This window comes from Dendrobates tinctorius, unplaced genomic scaffold (genome assembly GCF_039654945.1).
Source record: "Dendrobates tinctorius isolate UK_male_01 unplaced genomic scaffold, ASM3965494v1 ptg000057l, whole genome shotgun sequence".
NCBI classification, from domain to species: Eukaryota; Metazoa; Chordata; class Amphibia; order Anura; family Dendrobatidae; genus Dendrobates; species Dendrobates tinctorius.
The window spans coordinates 32,958,182-32,980,406 of NW_027361725.1; the positions used below are offsets into that span (position 1 = coordinate 32,958,182).

The following is a 22,225-nucleotide window of genomic DNA, read 5'->3' on the forward strand; positions in this document are numbered from 1 at the left end:
CTAAATATTAGGCTAGTGATTCACAGGAATGCTAATTCATAAAATAATAGTACATATTGTGAGTTTGTAAGAACAAATGCAGACACTGCTATTTTTTTTTTTTTTGTAGAACAGACCAATATTCAGTTTTTTTGTTATCTTCTGTAAAGTAGTTAAAATTATGTACATTTCTCTTCATGTATTGAATTAGAAAACAGTGTGCAATGTTCCCAATGGTAGAAATAAAAACTAGTATAAAGATTTTTTTTTTATTAACTCATGTTTTTGAACATACTGCTATTATTTTGAGCACTATTGTAGGTCTGCATGCAAAAAAAAAAACGTAGGTCTGTTCACTTCTCAATACTTCTCCTATCTGACTAATCAAAATGAAACTTCTTTCCTATGTGCCCACGTAACTTTCCCATCCTGGGCTAATCCCAATAATTAACCATGCCTGCTCCTAATTCACTGTTGCAAGGCATAAAAAAGATAAAGCAAAATTTTAAACATAGCAATGCATTATATAATCATCAGATCTTCAAGGGGAGTGTGGGAAGCTTCTCTACGTTTTTTACAATAATATACATCAAACTGCAAATATGAAGAATAAAGGAACCGTATGTAAGAACTAATGTTTTTTTTTACAAAGCATAATGACTAACAGCAATTTCTATTTCTTGACAACGAAGCTGTTACGTGAAATTCCAGGGGCTCACTGAGGTGGATCCTCTAAGCCCAAGGTCCACATGGGCCCATGAGACACGGACATCGATGCAGCAGGTTGGTTAGAAGAGGGACTATGAGCTGTAGGTAGACAGGTGAAGTGCAGGAAACCACAGACAGGTGGATGACATGAGGAAACTGCAATCAAGCTGAGGACATCAGGACTCTGCAGGTAGGCACAGGACGTCAGGACACTGCAGGCAACCAGAGGACATCAGAAAACTGCAGGCAAGCAGAGGACATCTGGAAACTGCAGACAACCAGAGGATATTAGGAAACTGCAGGCAAGGGCGTGGAGTGCAGGAAACTGCAGGCAGGTGGAGGACGTTAAGAAACCGCAGGCAAGTGGAGGACATCAGGAAATTGCAGATGAGCGGAGGACGTCAGGAAACCGCAGACAAGCAGAAAAGTTTCAGGGAACCGCAGGCAGAGTACATTAGGAAACTGCAGGCAGGTAGCTGATAACACTTCATGGTAATGGGAAAGCCAGCAACCAAGGATGATGCACACAGTCAGGAAGATGTCCTGAAAACCACAGGCAGACACAGAGAAGATGTCAGAAGACTCAGAGACAGGTAGCTGACAGAACTCCAGAGTCACTAAAAGTTGCAAACAAGTAAATAGTGGCACTAGAAGTTGCTGGTTTTCAGGAGACATGCTGCAGGCCGCAGCAAGGTTACTGTGCACACACAAACTCCAAGTCTAGTCTCAGATTCAATACAAAGGATGTGTGTCTTAGAAACCCTTAAATTGGCTCAGGCAATTAGTCACATGGAAGCACACCAGATCACCTGCAAAGCAAGACACGGAGCACCAGGAAATGAAATGGACCAGGGCAGATGCAGCAGAGCCCAGACCAGAGACAGGTATGTAACAGTACCCCCTTAAAGGGCCTCTCTCAAAGACTTCTGTATCCCTGGGCTACTACGTTGTAGCTGCTGTACCTTTAGGATCCATGGCATTGGTATTCTGTTGCAAGAGGTTCAAGGGGCTCATTGGGTGAAGTGGACCTTCTAAGCCAAAGGTCCAGGTGGGCACATGGTCATGGGTGCAGCAGATTGGTGAGTAGATGTAATTGAAAGCCGAAGATAGACAAGTGAAGGACAGGAAACCGATGGCAGGGGAGGACATCAGGAAACTGCAGGCAATCAGAGGGCATCAAGAAACTACAGGCAAGCAGAAGACGTCAGAAAACTGCAGGCAAGCAAGGTGGAGTGTGGGAAAACCCAGGCATGCGCAGGACATCAAGAAACTGCAGGCAAGCAGAGGATGTCAAGAAACTGCAGGCAAGCAGAGGACATGAGGAAACTGCAGGCAAGTGGATGACATGAGGAAACCGCAAGCAAGTGGAGGACTTTATTAGACTGCAAGCAGGGGGAGGACATTAGGAAACTGCAGGCAATCAGAGGATATCAAGAAACTGCAGGCAAGCAGAGGACATCAGGAAACCGTATGCAAGCAGGTGGAGTGCAGGAAACCTCAGGCAGCAGATAACTCCAGTGTATGGGAAAGTCAGCAACCAATGAAGCTGCACACTGCCAGGAAGATGTCTTGAAAACCGCAGAGAAGAGGTCCAGAAATCAGGTAGCCAACAGAACTCAGGAGTCACTAGAAGCTGCAGACAAGTAGGTAGTGGCACTAGAAGTTGCTGGTCTACAGGAGTCTCCGATTCGATATAAAGGCCCGGATGTGGGTCTTAAAAGCCCTTAAATAGGCCCAGGCAGTTTATCACATGTAAGCCTACCAGACCACTTGCAAAGCATGATGTGAAGCACAAGAAAGTTGAATGAAATGGAGCAGATGGAGCAAAGCCTAGACCAGGGACAAGTGCATAACAGAAGCACATGCATGATGGTTGCATATGCACACAGTGGCACAGTAAGCTTGACGGTTATTAAATATTTTAAAGGCATAGTCCTTGAACGCTACTAAATGTAACTTTGCAGTTCACCTCTTGACTGATACTTCCATGTGATACTCTAATGGTCCATCAAGAGACATGTTGTGCATGTACTGTAGTGGCTGCACCACTGCTTGTACCATAGTGCCACTGTTGATAGTTTTAGGCTACATAGATGGCAAAGATTAGCTTTACCTTTTATCATGAAGCTTATCAGTTGCACCTTCATTTAAGCCAGAGAAGGATTTCTTTACTAACTCACTTCCATGCTTGGGGTGCCCTTGTTCTTTTCCCACCATTTTCATCCAGTCAATAGGCTTACAGCATTGGATCACATGCAGGTCATCTTGCAGTCCACAAACCTCACATGCAAAGATAAGCGAACTCGAACTGTAAAGGTTGAGGTTCATACCAGACACCTAATGTCCAGTGCTGATCTCAGAACACCGACATCTCTCGGAAGTCCGTTTTTGTGTTGGTAGTTCGAATGCTCAATAAAGCTTGTTGAATGGCTGCAGCACATTGAATCAACAAGCTTTTTGGCTGTTGTCACAATATATGTGTTAGGCGTCGGGTTCCTGCAGCGGCTCAAAAGGGATCCAGAGCCTCACATTCTGCGGTCTCCCATTATCTATCGACCGCAGAGGAGATTGCTCAGCAGTCCCGGCATCCCAGATGCTCTGCCCAGACCTGCTCTGTAGGTCTGGCTGTTGCTGCCACCTTTGGGTCAGCAATAGCCGTGCAGGCTGCTCAGCAGCAAATCGCTCTAGAGGATAAGTCCCTCCATTGCTCTACTTGGCATGCTCACGAGACGATCTCCCATTGGAGATCGGGAGTCACATGCCCAGGTCCTTCTCGTGATCTGATTGGTCCATCTCAGGGATCTGGAAGCTTCTGGAAGGTCCCGGCTATAAAAGGTTCGCATGGCCGCTCGGCCATGCGCTAGTATAGTCTCTAGTTGCTTACTGTGTGAATGATGATGGATGCATGAACTTGCGAAAGACTCATTAAGATCCCCTCCCTCTGATATTACGAGTGTGTATAGGATCTTAGGTTTAGAGTCAGCACCAGCCAGTGGCAAGCTACTAGCCACATTAGCATCCTCGACAGTGCTAGCATCCGACAGTGCGCCTGCTAACGGGCATTGTCGATTAGCGGCAGTGTCTTTCGCTGCGCTGCAGTCTGCAGCTCCTCTTGGCGTCTGCAGTTGCGACGCCGCACGCACGGTAGGTCTAGACGGACTATGACCCTCTGCCTAGGGCCCAGCTCCTGTGACCATATACAGTGCGTGTACTCCTCTGAGACCTGTGACGTCAACAGGCTCAGCCTTTTGTGTTTAACACTTAGGCGTCTCTGTGAATAAACAGAGATCGCTCAGCACACCCCGGGTGACGTCTAAACCGCATGCATTATATCGCCTTATTACACGTCCGCCATTATCTAGCAGCAGTGTTTACACCTTCTGCACGGTGGACCCCGGGCAGCGAATGCACTTTACGTTATTTAATATTTAGTGCGTTCCACTGTCCCTAACATTACACTAGCGACAGGGTCTGGCTAGTAATGGCGGACCAGCAGCAGCTACTGCAGTACATTCGGCAGCTGGATGGCAGGTTGGCTGCTCTCGAGAGTGCCACCTCAGCTGCGAAGTTTACTGAGGCTGCTGCTCAGGCAGTTGCAGAGGCTGTCTCACATGTGTCCACGTCCATGCCTGCGCCGACAGTTTCCCACCTCCCGTTGCCCGATAAATTTTCTGGCGACAGCGCCTCCTGCAAGGGTTTCGTGAGCCAGTACTCTATCCAGCTTGAGTTACTGGCTGCGTGATTCCCTATGGAACGGGCTAAGGTGGGGTTTATCGTTTCCCTTCTGTCAGGCAGGGCATTGGAGTGGGCCACGCCACTGTGGGAGCGTGGTGACCCAGAGGTTCGGATCGCTGCTCAGATCTTAACATCCCTAAAGCAGGTCTTCTTGGGGCAACGGGTCACTCATGACACCTCTCTCCAGCTACTAGCGTTAACTCAGGGATCCCTCTCGGTCAGCCAGTATGCCGTCCGTTTCCGGACACTGGCTTCCGAGCTGGAATGGTCTGATAAAACCCTCATCCCTGTGTTCTGGAGAGGTTTGGCAGAGCTTGTTAAGGATGCTCTATCTACCAGACAGGTTCCCGTAAGTCTGGAAGAGCAGATTGCCATTTCCACCCGCATTGATCTCCATTTTTCAGAGCGCGGGCTGAAGCGTGCTCAATCCAGACGGAAGGTTAGCTTGGCTCCCAGCCTCTTTAAACCTCTAGAACCACCCAAGCCGGAGAGTTTACCTCCAGAGCCCATGGAGGTGTCCCGCGCCGGTCTCAAGACGTGTCCGGCACAAAGCTCCACACGCTGTTACCAGTGTTGACAGTCTGGTCACCTGGCTAACAGGTTTTAGCAGCAGCCGAAAAAACAATCGCGTCCACTGGTAACTGGTGGGGGTCTATTTGCTATGGAGACCTTCTCCCCCAAACCGGCGCTCCAAGGGATGTTAGATAGCGGTGATTCCTCTTGGGAGGTACAGGTCACGGTGGATTCCGGGGCAGACGGGAACTTTATGTCTTCGTCCTTCACCCAACAGCACGCTATCCCGTTGGTACCACTTCCTCACCCAGTGCCCATCAGGGTGGTCAACGGGGCAACCTTATCATCCCAGATTACCCACCAAACAGCACCCCTTAGGCTGTCAATTTAACCGTCTCACCAGGAGACCCTTTCCCTGCTCATTATCCCAGAGGGCATCGATCAGGTGCTCCTCGGGGTTCCCTGGCTCCGTTGCCATTCCCCTCATATAGAGTGGTCCTTGGGGAGAATAATGGGATGGAGCAAAAACTGTGTGGGAAGGTGCATGGGGGAAAGCGTCCAAGTAGCCTCTGCGGAGGTGCCTGCGGATCTTTCCGTGCCCCCTACTGGGAGTCTGAAGACCATGGCTCTGGTCGTCCTCGAGTCAGTGCCGCCGGGCAAGACTTTTGTCCCGCCTCACTTATGGTCCAAAGCTCTCGCATGGGCACACGCGTCCAGGGTGGGTGGTCACTTTGGCTACAAGCAGACCACAAAACTCCTGGCAAGGTCTTATTGGTGGCCACACAGGGCTCGGGACACTAAAAAATACATTCAGGCATGCGCCTCTTGTTCTCAGAGTAACTCCTCTAAACAGAGGCCGGCTGGGTTACTGTATCCCTTGCCGGTGGCAGACCAGGCAGTGGAGGTTCGCGACAGTTTGAGTCGCACCCTGCATGCCACTCAAGCCTCTAAAGAGAGAATGAAGGCGCCCGCCGACACACATCGGCGCCCCGCTCCAACTTCTGCTCCTGGCGACTTAGCATCCCTGACGCCTTCCATGTGTCCCTTCTCAAACCGATTCACATGTCCCGGTTTTCTGAGTCATCTGCCAGGACATCAGACTTGTCTTCAGACGAGTCTGAGGCTATGCCTCTGCGGGACACAAGGTGGTACATGGCAAAAAAATTTTTTTGATGGATTGGAAGGCTCAGGGGGGAGGGGGCCCAAGGAGGGGGTAACATTAGGTGTCGGGTTCCTGCAGCGGCTCAACAGGAATCCAGAGCCTCACATTCTGTGGTGTCCCATTATCTATTGACCGCAGAGGAGATTGCTCAGCAGTCCTGGCATCCCAGACGCTCTGCCCAGTCCTGCTCTGTGGGTCTGGCAGTTGCTGCCACCTTTGGGTCAGCAATAGCAATGCAGGCTGCTCAGCAGCAAATTGCTCCAGAGGCTAAGTCCCTCCGTCGTTCTACTGGGCATGCTCACGAGACGATCTCCCATTGGAAATCGGGAGTTACATGCCCAGGTCCTTCTCATGATCTGATTGGTCCATCTCAGGGATCTGGAAGCTTCCGGAAGGTCCCTGCTATAAAAGGATCACTTGGCCGCTCGGCCATACACTAGTATAGTCTCTAGTTGCTTACTGTGTGAATGATGATGGATGCATGAACCTGCGAATGACTCATTAAGATCCCCTCCCTCTGATATTATGAGTGTGTATAGGGACTTAGGCTTAGAGTCAGCGCCAGCCAGTGGCAAGCTACTAGCCACATTAGCATCCTCCACAGTGCTAGCATCCGACAGTGCGCCTGCTAATGGGCATTGTCGATTAGCGGCAGTATCTTTTGCTGCGCTGCATTCTGCAGCTCCTCTTGGCGTCCGCAGTTGCGACGCCACACGCACGGTAGGTCTAGACGGACTTTGACCCTCTGCCTAAGGCCCAGCTCCTGTGACCATATACCGTGCGTGCACTCCTCTGAGACATGTGACATTAACAGGCTCAACTTTTTGTGTTTAACACTTAGGCGTCTCTGTGAATAAACAGAGATCGCTCAGCGCACCTCAGGTGACGTCTAACCCGCGTGCGTTATATCGCCTTATTACACGTCTGCCAGTATCTAGCAGCAGTGTTTACACCTTCTGCAAGGTGGACCCCGGGCGGCGAATGCACTTTACGTTATTTAATATTTAGTGCGTTCCGCCGTCCATAAAAACATGACCTGGCCTGCATAACTGCCAGATGACAGGTGGGGCTGCCATTCTGCTCTGACTAGCATAGGGACAGGACACAGGTTGAGTGAGCGACAGTGTTAGGTTCTGTGTGTGTACTCTGCAAAACAGACTCTGTGGGTGTACTCTGGAAAACAGCTTGTTGGTGTACTCTGGAAAATGGACATTGTGGGTGTTCTTTGCAAAACAGCCTGTGTGTGTGTGTGTGTGTGTGTACTCTGCAAAACATTCTCCGTGGGTGTCCTCTTCAAAACAGCCTCTGTGGGTGTACTCTGCACCCGTGCCTGTGGGAGTACGCTGCACCTACCTCTGTGGGAGTACTCTGCACCCACCTCTGTGGGAGTACTCTGCACTAGTGATGATTGAATTTGTGTGAAAAACGATCGACAAACATAAAATCGGTATGAATATAGTACTTTCGTTTTCGTGATCGGAAGCACGAGCAAAATTTAATAAAATTGGAAAAAATCGGAAACATTCGGTAAAAAGTGCAGGAAAATATTTGCTTTGCCACTAAGGGATTTTGAGCACTTTGACTGCGATAATGGTGGTGTATGATGAGCGTGGAGCACATGTTGGATGAGGGTAGGGGGTTAGCAAAGTCAAAGGAGCAGCATGCTTGTAAATTTTTTTTTTTATTTCTAACTTTGTGTGCACATTGTGGCTAGCCAATCAGGGTGCAGGAAACATCCACAATGTCCTGACACAATGGCTTGCGAAATTATTAAATAATTCACAGTGTAAATGATTATAAGACAAGTTGTGATTAATATAATGAACATAATCAATAGTGCACTCTTAACAAAAAATAAGGATAAAAATTATAGAAGAAACTCCTAAAAGCTATAAATCAAGATAATTGAAGTGTTGACTTAAAAAATTAAACCTGATTTTATTGATACAATGATAAATAACATACATAATTTTATACACAAAAATTATTAAGGAAGGAAAAGATAGGATCCACAATAGATGCCCTGGGAGTGAGGTGTTAGGGGTAAGAGGCAGTTCCACAAATTACAGTATTGGAAGATCATGTAAACATTCTACTCTCCTAGTGCAAATGTAGTAATATGGCAACAATCATAAAGTTCTTGTGCTGAGAGGGTCTACCATTAATTATAAACTGATAATGTGGAAAGCAGGGGCATAAATTAAATGTACTGCCCGTACCCAAGTTATAAGGGTTGCATACTCACCCATGTTGTAAAGTGCCAGTGCACAGATCACAAAATTCCCAGGGGCCGACCCCAGATGCACGTTTCGGCCCCTGGGATTTCTGTGTAACAGTTGTTCATTTACTAATGTGATCCAGTAGGGTGGATCTTTGTTTGAAATTGGAGCAGGTAGTCTATGTTATACAGGCCTCATCCACAGCCCCCCCAAAAATTATTCTGTTACGAATGTCATACAGTAGGGTAGATCTCACCTTGAAATTATTTGAATTATCTTGTCTATTTTATACAGGCCTCATCCATACAAAAAAAAATATTCTGTTACTAAGGTCATACAGTAGGGTAGATCTCACTTTGAAATTGCTTGGAACATCTAGTCTGCTATACAGGCCTCATCCACAGCCAAAAAAAAATTTCTTCGGTTACTAACATCATACAGTAGAGTAGATATTACTTTGAAATTGTTTGGAACATCTAGTCATAGAATCATAGAATCATAGAATCGTAGAGTTGGAAGGGACCTCCTGGGCCATCTGGTCCAACCCCCTGCTCAAAGCAGGATTCGCTAAATCATCCCAGGCAGATGTATGTCCTGCCTCTGTTTGAAGACTTCCATTGAAGAAGAACTCACCACTTCTCGTGGCAGCTTGTTCCACTCATTGATCACTCTAACTGTCAAAAAGTTTTTTCTAATATCTAATCTGTGTCTCCTCCCATTCAGTTTCATCCCATTGCTTCTAGTCTTTCCTTGTGCAAATGAGAATAAAGTTGATCCTTCTACAATGTGACAGCCCTTTAGATATTTGTAGACAGCTATTAAGTCTCCTCTCAGTCTTCTCTTTTGCAAACTAAACAATCCCTAATCCTGCGACCTTTCCTCATAAGACAGGGTTTGCAGACCGGTCACCATTCTGGTTGCTCTTTTCTGAACTTGCTCCAGTTTTTTTATGTCTTTTTTAAAATGTGGTGACCAAAACTGGACACAATATTCCAGATGAGGTCTGACCAAAGAGGAGTAGAGGGAAATAATGACTTCACGTGATCTAGACTGTATGCTTCTGTTAATACATCCTAGAATTGCATTTGCCTTTTTTGCTGCTGCATCACACTGTTAACTCATATTCAGTCTGTGATCTATTAGTATACCCAAGTCTTTTTCACATGTGCTGTTGCTTAGCCCTATTCCTCCCATTCTGTATATGCTTTTTTCATTTTTATTGCCCAGATGTAGTACTTTGCATTTTTCCCTTTTAAAAACCATTCTGTTAGTTGCTGCCTACTTCTCCAGTTTATTTATATATTTTTGAATCCTCTCTCTCTCTTCTCTAGTATTAGCTATCCCTCCTAGCTTTGAGTCATCAGCAAATTTAATCAGTTTACCCTCAATTCCTTCATCTAAATCGCTGATAAAGATGTTGAACAACACAGGGCCCAGGACAGAGCCCTGTGGTACCTCACTTGAGACATTCTTCCAACTGGATGTGCAGCCATTTACGACCTGTTATACAGACCTCATCCACAGCCAAAAAAAAAAATTTCTTCTGTTACTAATATCATACAGTAGGGTAGATCTCACTTTGAAATTGTTTAGAGCATATCTTCTTTTTCATACAGACCTCATCCCCACTCAAACAACTCTTTCTTCTGTTACTAACATCATACAGTAGGTTAGATCTCACTTTGAAATTGTTTGAAGCATATCTTATTTGTCATACAGGCCTCATCCACACTCAAACAATTATTTCTTATGTGACTAACGCAATTCAGCACGACATATTTCACCTTGTCAGTTGTCATTTTGTGCTGCTGAAATTCAGCTGTGTGCAGAGCTGGTGCAGAGTAAAAAATCAAATTTTTTCTTGCTAATACTGTGCTCCTACCACACACATCTGAGCAACATGACTGGGAGAAAGCGAGGTCGTGGTGAAAGGGAGAAAAGGCTTGGTTTTTGAAGGTGTAGGTGGTAATGTTTGTGAAAGCACTAGTGAACCAATAACGTCACGTCCTATACAAAGACAACTGAAACCTTCTGCTACTGGACGGGCTAATCCACTACCTTTCTTTGGCAGATGCACAGCGGTACGCCTTGTTGATGAGGCCCAGAAAGAGCATGTACTCAAGTGGATGGCAAGCGCAGCTTCAAGTGGCCTCTCCTCCTCTTCCTGCACCTCAACATTCCACCCTGTACTGTCCACAGAGGTGGCACACCATTTACGCTTGCTTCCCCCCACATCACAACTCTCCAACTGCCCACCTGACTGTAGGGAACCACACATGGGTGATTCAGCAGAGCTGATCACACATTCTGTGCCAGGAGCATCAGAAGTGTACTCAAAAGCTTCACAGAGTCAAAAGGAGGAAATTATCTGCACCGATGACCAAAATTTTTTTAGCTTGGATCCAGGGCAGGACAAAGTAGGGTCTGACCAGCGTCCTGACCCTCATGACCAGACATTAACCCTCAGGGTAGAGGCGATCCTGATGAGACTCAGATATTTGAGGTTCCCCTTTGGACTGTACTGTGCTTTCAGGGCAGGAAGAGGAGGAGAGTGACTCTCAGGGCAAGGAATGTGATAACTCAGAGGAAGATGGTGAGGTGGTAGATCCTAGTTGGCATGAATACAGAGGCAAGCAGTTGAGTAGGTCATCTCAGAAGGTAGAGGTGGAGCAGGAAGATGAGGTTACGTTGCACTGTACGGCACAGACATGACAAACAATGCATCCTCAGCCACAACAGTGGCGGTGACCAGCAGTGTTCATGTGTCTGCAGCTGGCAAGGGTTGCCTAGCCTGAGTGTTTTTTGACACTGTAAAGGATGAGCCAATTCACGTAATCTGCCAACTTTGCAAATGAACTAAGTAGAGGGAAAAAGTGCAATAATTTGATTACTACAAGTATGAACCTTCACTTCCGCAATCAATGTGCATTACTCTGAGAATCCCACTGCACTAAAATGCAGACCAGTGGACCTCAACAACCATCAGCCACCTCTTCTTCCTCTGCTACTGTACCAAGTATTGTGATGCAGGTCTCAGACCACAAATCCTTGGATTCTATACCTGCTCCAGTCAGGCTGAGTGAGAGACCATCAGCTGTAATGGAAGCGGACATGCCTACTGATTTTGACCGATCTGACAGAACGAGCACATCACAACTTTATGAATCTACCATCTCATCTCCGCCTGCACCTCCCTCACGGTCCAGCAGTTTGTCTGATTCACCGTACACCGCCCTCTCTCAGCACTGCAGCCAGCCCACGGTCCCACAGTTGTAGTCACGTAAACGATTGTTTCCTCCTACACATGACAAGGCTAAGAGGCTGAACTCTACCAACTCCAATCTGTTGGCCATGGAGATGCTGCCTTTCCGCCTGGTAGATACATTTGATTTCTGAAAGCTGATGGCCGTCGCAGTCTTCTAATACCAGTTGCCTAATGACCTTTACTTCTCTAAGAAAACTGCTCCTGCACTACACCGGCATGTCGCACACAACCTCATCCATTCTTTGACTAAATCTATGTCTGCCAGGGTGCATTTCACCACAGACCCTTGGACGAGTAATCATGGCCAAGGAATAAGGTTAGCCTGCACTCAGTCAAAAATTAAAGGTGCTTGTGTAACGGACCATAAAGATCCTGATACAAGTAACTCAAAATTCACCGCACACTATGATGAATTATTTTATGAATAGCATGTAGATTTATTAACAGAATCAAGGGAGCAAACAGAAGTATATAATAGAGGCTATTATACAAAAATGACATTTCAGCTCCACTGGAGCCTTAATCATATTATCGCTTTATCCAGTAGATAAAGGTGCAAATTAGATAATGAAATCCCTGGGGGACCACATAGAAGCTAGTCCATAGGGAAGCGCTGATTGAAGTTGCAGGTAAAGAGCCTGATAGCGTTAGGGACCGTGAAATGGTAGGCCTGGTAGCGGTGCTCCCGTGCCTTGCTGATACTGCGCGGCTCCTGCTTCGCCGCTGAGAAGAAACACTTCTCCGGTGTATTAAATGTGTTTTTTTTCTTTCAGCGGGACAGGGGTTAATCTACCATGTGGGAATCCCTGCATTAAGCTGTGCTCAGTTAACCACCCCTTTCTCCGATAAAGGCCTGCTGGCCAGGTCCTTGCCTGAGTTAGCACTTGCTACAAAGATCCGGAGAGAGAGAAGCTGGTGTTTGGAGAGCTGGAGGAATTTATTATGCTACTGTTGCTTGGTTTGTACGCTTGGAAATTCCTCATCCTTACCTGCCTTATTTTCTTCCCCCTTCCTACACACCCTGGTGAATGCCTCTGTTATTTGTGAGAGTATATTTTGTGTGAGTGGAATTTTCTTTTACTCTTGTATTTGTTCCCCTGTCTGCCCTGTCGGGTTGGTGTACTACGGTACACGGTAGCGCCTCTCTTCCCCGGGTAGGGAAAGGGAATAAACAGAGGGCTGCAGCTAGGAGACAGGGCAAGGGGCGGAGGCCCTGGCATCCTCACCATCTGAGGTATCCCGGGGAACAGGGCGAGTTAGGGCGCCCCCTAGTGTTAGGGCCAGGAAAGATGCCCCCGGTCCCAGTTTACTTGCCAGTCCTATCGTGACAGCTAACTATCTTAGTAGGCATATCGAAACTGTGCAGAAGGGTGCAGAGGTCTTACTCTGTGCCCACTCTGTAAATGTAATATGTTCCATGTTCATACTGCGTTGGCCCAGGCTATATGACATGACATACTGTGTCATGGCTCATTGCTGCTACAGTCACTGCAACATGTCCAGAGTGGAACTCCACCGTGTTGGCACATTGCATATCAACCTGTTAACTGGCATGGACAAAGACATCTGTATCGATGCAAGTCGATGACCAGAGGGGTGCGAACTGTAGAAGTGAGAACACAGCTTCCGTACATTCTGCAGCAGCTCCCCCAGGCCAGGATAGCGGTGGAGAAAACACTCTACCACCAGTTTGAGGAAGTGACTCATGCAAGACACACGTGTGAGCTTGCCTCAGCGAAGGGCCGCCACCAGGTTTGCACCGCTATCGGACACTGCCTTCATTCAGTGGAGACAGCCATTGCTCAAACTCAGCCTGGAGAGCTGTCCACAACTGTTCAGCTGTATGACTTTGATCTCCAAGGCATATAAATTTTAACACTGCCTGAGCCCTGGCTGTGCTGTAAGGAGGTGGTGGGGATTCGCTCTGTACTGTTGGAACGCGTGTCTCATTAAGGCAGAGGTTGAGGGTGCAGGTGGAAGCCCTAGAGGAGGTAGAGAAGGAAGCAGAAGCAGTTGATGAAGTGTGAAATAAAGAGGTTTGTCCTGCAAGCATTGAAGATTCCAAGACTTGTGGAGCAGCACCTTCCCCGCCTACCCCCACAGCCACCAGTGTCACCCAGTACCCAGTCAGCGAGATGTAACGCCCTTGGCAGTGCTTACTCGTCCAAGCGTCTGTGATGAAATGCACCCTGGCAGACATAGATTTTGTCAAGGAATGGGTGATGTTGTCTGCGACATGCTGGTGTAGCCCAGTCACAGTTTTTTAGAGAAGTAATGGTGACTGGGCACCTTTTACTGGGGCACTGCGACGGCCATCGGCTTTCGGAAACCATCTGTATCTACCAGGCGGAAAGGCATAATTTCCGTGGCCAACAGATTGGAGATGGTGGAGTTCAAACTCTTAGCTTTGTCACGTGATGGAGGAAACCATCTTTTACGTGACCACAACTCCGAGACCGTGGGCTGGCTGCAGTGGTCAGAGAGGGTGGCCTACGGTGACCCGGACAAAAAGCTGGTGGACTGTGAGGGAGGTGCAAGCTGAGATGAGATGGTGAATTGATAAAGTTGTGGTGTGCGCGTTCTGATGCCCATGGCATAGAATGTGTGAACAGCTCTGCAGAATCACCCATCTGTGCTTCACTACAGTCAGTTGGGAGGTTGGAGATTTGTGACGTGGGGGAAGCAAGTGTAATTGGGGTGCCACGTCTGTGGACTGTGATGGGTGTGATGTTGAGGTGGAGGAAGAGGAGGAGAGGCCACTTGAAGCTGCTCTTGCCATCCACTCGAATACACGCTCTTTCTCAACAAGTCGCTGTGCATCATCCAAGAGAGGTATTGGAATAGCCCATCAAGTAACAAAAGTTGAAAAAATATATATACCTGCGCTGGCTGACTATATCCTGAGGTAACCTCCTTGATAGGTCATGAATGAGTATAACACTTACTTCATGTAAACTGTGGGGCTGCAGGTGGATCCAGCGTGCGCCACGTGTGGAGATGGCTATACCACGGTGGTAAACAGAGACGCAGCATCAAGGAGGCGTCCCTCCTGTGGGCGATGGTGCAGTGGCGTCTCTGAGGCTGACAGTCGCTGGGCGCAATGAACAATGGCGGCGTTCTCCAGCTGAGAGGCGCCGCCGGCTTGCAGCGGCTGAGAGGGAGGAGGACCAGGTGATGTCACCGGGAAAAAAGGAAGGGAGCGCGTACAGGCCAAACTAGAAGCCAGCGCGTTTCTAAGGTCTACGGACCTTCTTCATCAGTAACAAAAGTTGTCAGTTGTCTTTGAATATGATGTGACTTTGTTGGTTCATTACTCATGTCAAGAGGCTACAAGAGGCTACAAGAAGAAACTAGTTGACTTCTAGCATTTCCAACAGACAGAGGTAAATAGAGCTATCACCGGTACCTTGCTGAAGCGACTAAACCTCCAGCAAGCATGTGTTTATCAGCAGCAGATGGTGGAGATCACTGCTAGGTCCTAGATAGAGAAAAATATCACTCCACAGCATAGATGCAAGATCCAGAATGTGCCTGCAGAGCCAGGCACAGGGACCTTCTACAGCCGGATCCAGAATGACTGTCTATCACACCTGATACACCTGTTACAACTGTATGACGTTAGCAGCAGAAGAAGAAATTATTTGAGCGTGGATCAGGCCTGTATGACAAAAAGATATGCTCCAAACAATTTCAAAATGAGATCTCTCCTATTGTATGACGTTAGTAACAGAATTTTTTTTTTGTGTGGATGAGGCCTGTATAAAATAGACAAGATGCTCCAAACAATTTCAAAGGCAGATCTACCCTACTGTATAACGTTAGTAACAGAATACATTTTTGTGTGTGGATGAGACCTGTATAACATAGACTAGATGCTCCAAACAATTTCAAAGTGAGATCTACTCTACGGTATGATGTTAGTAACTAAAGACATTTTTTTGTGTGGATGAGGCCTGCATAAAATAGACTAGATGCACCAAACAATTTCAAAGTGAGATCTTCCCTACTGAATGACGTTAGCAACTGAACAAATTTGTTTTTAGTGTGGATGAAGCCTATATAACCTAGAAGATATGCTCCAAACAATTTAGAACTCCGATGTAGCCTGCTGTATCATGTTTGTAAAAAAAAAAAAAAATATATAATATATATATATATATATATATATATATACAGCTCTGGTAAAAATTAAGAGACCACTGCACAGTTTTATAAAAATCAGCTTCTCTACATGTCTGACAGCAATTCCATTACAGTGTCAGTTGAATTCCAACCAGAGTACACCTCATTCTACTTAATATGCTTCTGATTAGGTGATCACCTGAACCAAATCTTATTTAACGACGGAAAGTATGAAAAAGCCTGCTGTGGTGTTCACAATCCTCTTGCAGTAGGACAAGCTGGATGGCAAAACAAGTGCTAGTAGTATCCCAAAAGTAATAGGAGTGAAAAAATAACTTTTAACCATGTCAAAGGAGTTGAAAGAAAAGTCTTGAGTGTGGAAAAGAAGGGGTCAGTTCTGGCTTTATTAGCAGAGGGATACAGTGAGCGTAATGTTGCCTCCATCCTTAACATTTCTAAGATGGCAGTCCATTACAACAAGGTCAAGCAGCAGACATTGGGGACAACAAAACTACAGACCAGCAGAGGGCAAAAACGACTCTCTACGGACCGGGATGACCGTCATCTTATTCGAATGTCACTCAGCAACTGCAGGATGACATCCAGTGACCTACAAAAGGAATGGCAAATGGCAGCTGGGATGAAGTGCATGGCAAGAACAGTTTGTAACAGGCTTCTAGAGATTGGGCTCAAGTCATGTAAAGCTAGAAAAAAGCCTTTCATCAATGAGAAGCGAAGGAGAGCCAGGCTGAAATTTGCTAAAGACCATAAGGTATGGACCATAGAGGACTGAAGTAAGGTAATCTTCTCTGATGAGTCTGATTTTCAGCTTTGCCCAACACCTGGTCATCTATTGGTTAGACAGAGACCTGGAGAGGCGTACAAGCCACAGTGTCTTGCACCCAGTGTGAAATTTGGGGGAGGATCGGTGATGATCTGGGGATGCTTCAGCAAGGCTGGAATTGGGCAGGTGAATCTTTGCGAAGGACGTATGAATCAATCCGCATACAAGGTTATCCTGGATAAACAGTTGATTCCTTCTGCTCAGGCAATGTTCCCCAACTCTGAGGACTGGTTTTTCCAACAGGATAATGCACCATGCCACACAGCTAGGTCAATGTGTGGATGAAGGACCATTACATCAAATAACTTTCATGGCCAGACCAATTTCCAGACCTGAATCCCATTGAAAACTTTTGGAACGTAATCAAGAGGAAGATGTATAGTCAAAAGCCATCAAACAAAGAAGAACTGCTTAAAATTTTGTACCAAGAGTGGCATAAGGTCACCCAAAACTAGTGTGAAAGACGGGTGGAAAGCATGCCAAGAAGCTTGAAAGCTGTGATTAAAAATCATGGTTATTCCACAAAATATTGATTTCTGAACCCTTCCTGAGTAAAAACATTATTGTTGTTTTTAAATGACTAAGAACTTGTTTTCTTAGCATTATTTGAGGTCTGCAATTACTGCTGCATGTTTTAGTTATTTTGACCATTTCTCATTTTCTGAAAATAAATACAAAATTTATTGCTTGGAAATTCGAAGACGTGTTGACAGTAGTTTATAGAATAAAAGAGCAATTTAAATTTTACTCAAAAATATACCTATAAAGAGAAAAATCAGACAAATGAAAATTTTGCTGTGGTCTCTTAATTATTTTTGCCAGAGCTGTATATACACTCACTGGCCACTTTATTAGGTACACCTGTCCAACTGTGTGTTAAGACTTAATTTCTAATCAGCCAATCACATGGCGGCAACTCAGTGCATTTAGGCATGTAGACATGGTCAAGACAATCTCCTGCAGTTCAAACCGAGCATCAGTATGGGGAAGAAAGGTGATTTGAGTGCCTTTGAACGTGGCATGATTGTTGGTGCCAGAAGGGCTGGTCTGAGTATTTCAGAAACTGCTGATCTACTGAGATTTTCACGCACAACCATCTCTAGGGTTTACAGAGAATGGTCCGAAAAAGAAAAAAAATCCAGTGAGCGGCAGTTCTGTGGCCGGAAATGCCTTGTTGATGCCAGAGGTCAGAGGAGAATGGGCAGACTGGTTCGAGCTGATAGAAAGGCAACAGTGACTCAAATTGCCACCCGTTACAACCAAGGTAGGCAGAAGAGCATCTCTGAACGCACAGTGCGTCGAACTTTGAGGCAGATGGGCTACAGCAGCAGAAGACCACACTGGGTACCACTCCTCTCAGCTAAGAACAGGCATCTGATGGCTACTTTCAGCAGGATAATGCGCCATGTCATAAAGCTCGAATCATCTCAGATTGGTTTCTTGAACATGACAATGAGTTCACTGTACTCAAATGGCCTCCTCAGTCACCAGATCTCAATCCAATAGAGCATCTTTGGGATGTGGTGGAACGGGAGATTCGCATCAGGGATGTGCAGCCGACAAATCTGCGCCAACTGTGTGATGCCATCATGTCAATATGGTCCAAAATCTCTGAGGAATGCTTCCAGCACCTTGTTGAATCTCTGCCACGAAGAATTGAGGCAGTTCTGAAGGCAAAAGGGGGTCCAACCCGTTACTAGCATGGTGTACCTAATAAAGTGGCCAGTGAGTGTATATGTGTGTTTTTTTATGTGCAACAGCTTTGCAGGCACAATAATTTCACCGACACTAAATGGCAAGGTGATCTATGGCATGCTGAATCATGTTGGCAACTAGCACCCAATTTTTTTTTACAGAGCAACAGCTGTACACACAGAACAATTAAACCACCACAAAATTACAACGTGGGTTAAGGCGGGCTGTATTACGTTTATGAACAGAAGAAAAAAATTGTTTTTTAATCTACATAGCATGAGCTATGCAGACAGGTGAATGTCACCAACAATAAATGACAAGGTGCTATATGGCATGCTGAATTACGTTAGCAACTACCCCCACTCCCAATTTTTTTTTTACTGTGCATCAGCTCTACATGCAGGACAATTTCACCCTTACAAAATTACAATGTGGGATATGGCGGGCTGTGTCACATTTAGCAACAGAACTTTTAAATTTTTTTATCTGCATGAGCTATGTAGACAGTTGAATTTCACTATCACTAAATTACAATGTGAGACATGACATGCTGAATCACGGTAGCAACTGCCAAAAAGATTGTTTTTTCCTGGCCAACAGCTCAAATCACTGAACAATGTGTTAGGCGTCAAGATTCGCCCGCTGTATGGGATGGATCTCAAGCCTTGTTTGGTGCTGTGGTCTCCCATTCAGGCTCAGCCATTGGGATGACTGCTCAGCACAGACTCTGGTCCCAGCGCCTTGCCCAGGCTCTTTCTGCATGTGTAGTTACTGCTGGTCCTCCAGCTAAGCCTATGGTGACTACTAGTTTACATGTGCAGCGCTGTGCTCTGGAGCCTAAGTCCAGATTTCACCCTACTAAGCATGTCCATGATATGGTGCCTTCCCATTGGTGCTCGGATGTCAGGTGCTCTGGTGATGTGGCAGCTTCAGATTGGTCCACAGGCAAGGTCCTTTCTATCTGGACTTGAGCAAGGTATAAGAAGCTCTCATTGGTGCATGCCTGTGTGCTAGTATCATATGTCTTTGGTGTGTTGGTGGCTACTATACCACCCTGTGTGCACATGTGCCGCTAATTTCACTGTGAGTGTTTTTCTAGACAGGCAATATAAGGCGGGAACTCCTGCTTGAACTTAGCATCTGCATCGGGCATCCTCTGGCGCGCGTGCTAAAGCACACCATGTGTCAGAGCAGGTTCAACCATCAGCTTAGTCTTCCTTGGGGGGTTAAGTGATAGGGAGTGGGACCCATTAGTATTTTGTTTTCTATAAGTCTGTGCAGTCTAAAAGGATATAGTCCATTGTGCGTTGCTTCATTGTACCACTCTGTGGTGTAACAGAGCTTGTTACTTTGTGCTCTGTGCACACTGAGTGACATTTAACTCCATGTGCTTAAAGTGTTTTCGCGCAGCTTTGCTCTGCCGTTGTGCTAGCTGTGGTTTCTCCATCACCGCACCTTATTATTATTATTTCTTATTTGGTGAATTCCGCCAGTCCTAACAGAATGTTACCACACCACTAAATGACAAGGTGACATATATCTTGCTTTATTACGTTTAGCAAGTGAAAAAATAAGATTTAGAACGCTATACTCATTCACGGAGCACAATAGAAGTAGTGCACAATGCACTTCTAAGAAATTTACCCTATTGACTTTGTCTGTGCACCTCAGTAATGGCACAAAAAAATTAAAATCTGCTGGAAAGTCGAGTTCACAGCCACACAGGACTTTAGTATCTAAACTATCTGATTTAAAAATAACTGCCTAGCTAACTAACTAAAATCTATCAGCAAACAGTCCCAGCATCAGGAGCAGCCTCTCTGCCCTGTTACATTGTAAAAATGGCGCTAAAACAAGAGGTTTGCACTTTATACGGAGCGGGACATGTGATTTCAGCAGCCAATGATGCAAGCCGTTGTATCAGGACATTGTGGATGTTTCCTGCGCCCTGATTGGCTAGCCGCAATGTGCACACATAAAGTTGGAAGAAAAAAAAGTTTACAATCACGCCGCTCCTCTGACCTCTGCAAACCCCCTCCCGTCATCAAACATTTGCCCCACAATCATTATCAACCACCATTATCGTACCACACTTTTTACCTAATGTTTCCAATTTTTTCCGATTTTATAAAATTTTGCTCGTGTTTCCAATCACAAATCCAAGTGTGCCATATTTGTGCCAAATTTATGTTTGTCGATCGTTTTTCAAACAAATTCGCTCATCACTACACGTCATGCATTAGGAAGGGCTGCAGACTGTAGGAACATTCCTTGAGGCAGATGTATATCAGCAATATCAGGCTGAGAAGTAGCACTGTTAACATGCATAAAGAAATTTGCTAATTACGTCTTTTTCAGGCAGAGCCACTATGGAGAGATCTCGAGCGCGCAGTTCTTGCTAGACAGCCCAGGAATTTACAGGAACTGGAGCCTTCTTGCCAAGAAGAGTGGGCAGCTTTACCATCTGAGAAAATAAAGAACCTCATCCACAACTACCACAAAAGACTTCAAGCTGTCATTGATGTTAGAGGGGGCAATACACGATATTAACAAATGGAGTATGTGAACTTTTGATCAGGGTCATTTGGATATTTTGGGTTGTCATTATGATTTAAAAAACCAAAACACAGTTTTTTGACAATAAATTGCTTCACCCAACCACTAACCATGAGTGGAGAAAAAGTTTTGGTGTTATCATTCATATTCTCTGAAAAAAGTCTAAGAAAACAAAAATTCTGCCAGGGTATGTAAACTTTTGAGCACAACTGTATGTCCAATTAAAACATTAACAAAACATATACTGTGTTTCACATTAAGGGGAGAATGTCACTTAAATGTAAGTATTGGTCAGTCAGTACGGTGAAACAATTGATGGATTTCTTCTATTTATATTTTGAACTAGGACCTGCAAATTCCAAAAGAAAAATCATACACAAAGAAACAACTATTATTCCAATAACCTGGCTTAAAATCCCTCGCCCCAAGCCACAGGGGAAAGACTGGTAACAATGTTTAATAAATACTATAAACCTCAGAGACACAACAAATTGTTCATAAACTACCTGTTTAATTTTTCAGGGCCATCACACCACATATTTCCTTATTAGTTGTGTGATCCTGCTGGGTGGAAGGATGGATGGCACCTGTCAGGCATGGAATATAATGCTGCAGTTTTATGAATTATTTCTATGAGCAAGAGCCTATTACGTCTGACAAGAGGATGATGATATTAGGCTATCATCATTCAAACGGTATCCACCCGTTCCCCCTTTCATCCATCAGCCCCCCGTGCGTGGAAGTTTAAAGCCGGTGTGTCTACACAGCCAACCCAAGACAAATATGCCTGCCTTTCCCCGAGTCCATGAAACATTTAGCATTTCATTATGAATCACGGCAGATGACAGTAACAAATGGGCTAATGAATTTGCCTTGTTGTCAGAGATGGTGAGAAGAACAGCAAAGCTGAATGTCTTTGTGGGTCTACAGTGATCCTTACAAAGTAAAAACATCTGTCTGATTCCTGTGTATCAGCAAATCCTTAAAAATGGACTTTTATAGAAACGCTCCGCATTTCAATTGACGTGAAGGATCATGACTGCCGTCGGTTACAGACTTCTATTTTTACCTGATTTACAAGTTTGGAGAAAACTCTCTTGTAGGGTTTTCTGATTCTTATCTATGAAAATATTGGACAAGAAGACACTAGATTCATTGTAAGGTGTCCTAAGGAAGATATCTAAAGGGAAAATAGCGCTGCTCGCATGAAAACAACCAATGCAATGGAAGAACGCAGAATAAGTCAACGGGGTCCATCATTGGTTCCCATCGTGCAACAGATCCAGCAAACCATTGATTCTTCCATTATGAATGACAGCTACAACACTATTGCAATCATAACCTTACCTGTAGTGTAAGCACTGAATATTTCCTAGTTGTTAACTTCATCCTTTGTGGAACTGTGCTGGAGAATTATTAAATTCAGC

At 45.5% G+C, this 22,225-nt stretch overlaps 1 long non-coding RNA gene across 1 annotated transcript in view; it reads left to right on the forward strand.

The window, feature by feature from the left end:
- LOC141092043 (uncharacterized) overlaps window positions 1-21,008 on the forward strand; it is a 564,362-nt gene extending 543,354 nt beyond the window's left edge. Inside the window, exon 4 of the long non-coding RNA XR_012232671.1 lies at window positions 20,601-21,008. This is a non-coding gene — a long non-coding RNA (uncharacterized lncRNA). The remainder of the gene's footprint in view (window positions 1-20,600) is intronic.
- Window positions 21,009-22,225: the final 1,217 nt, after the last annotated feature.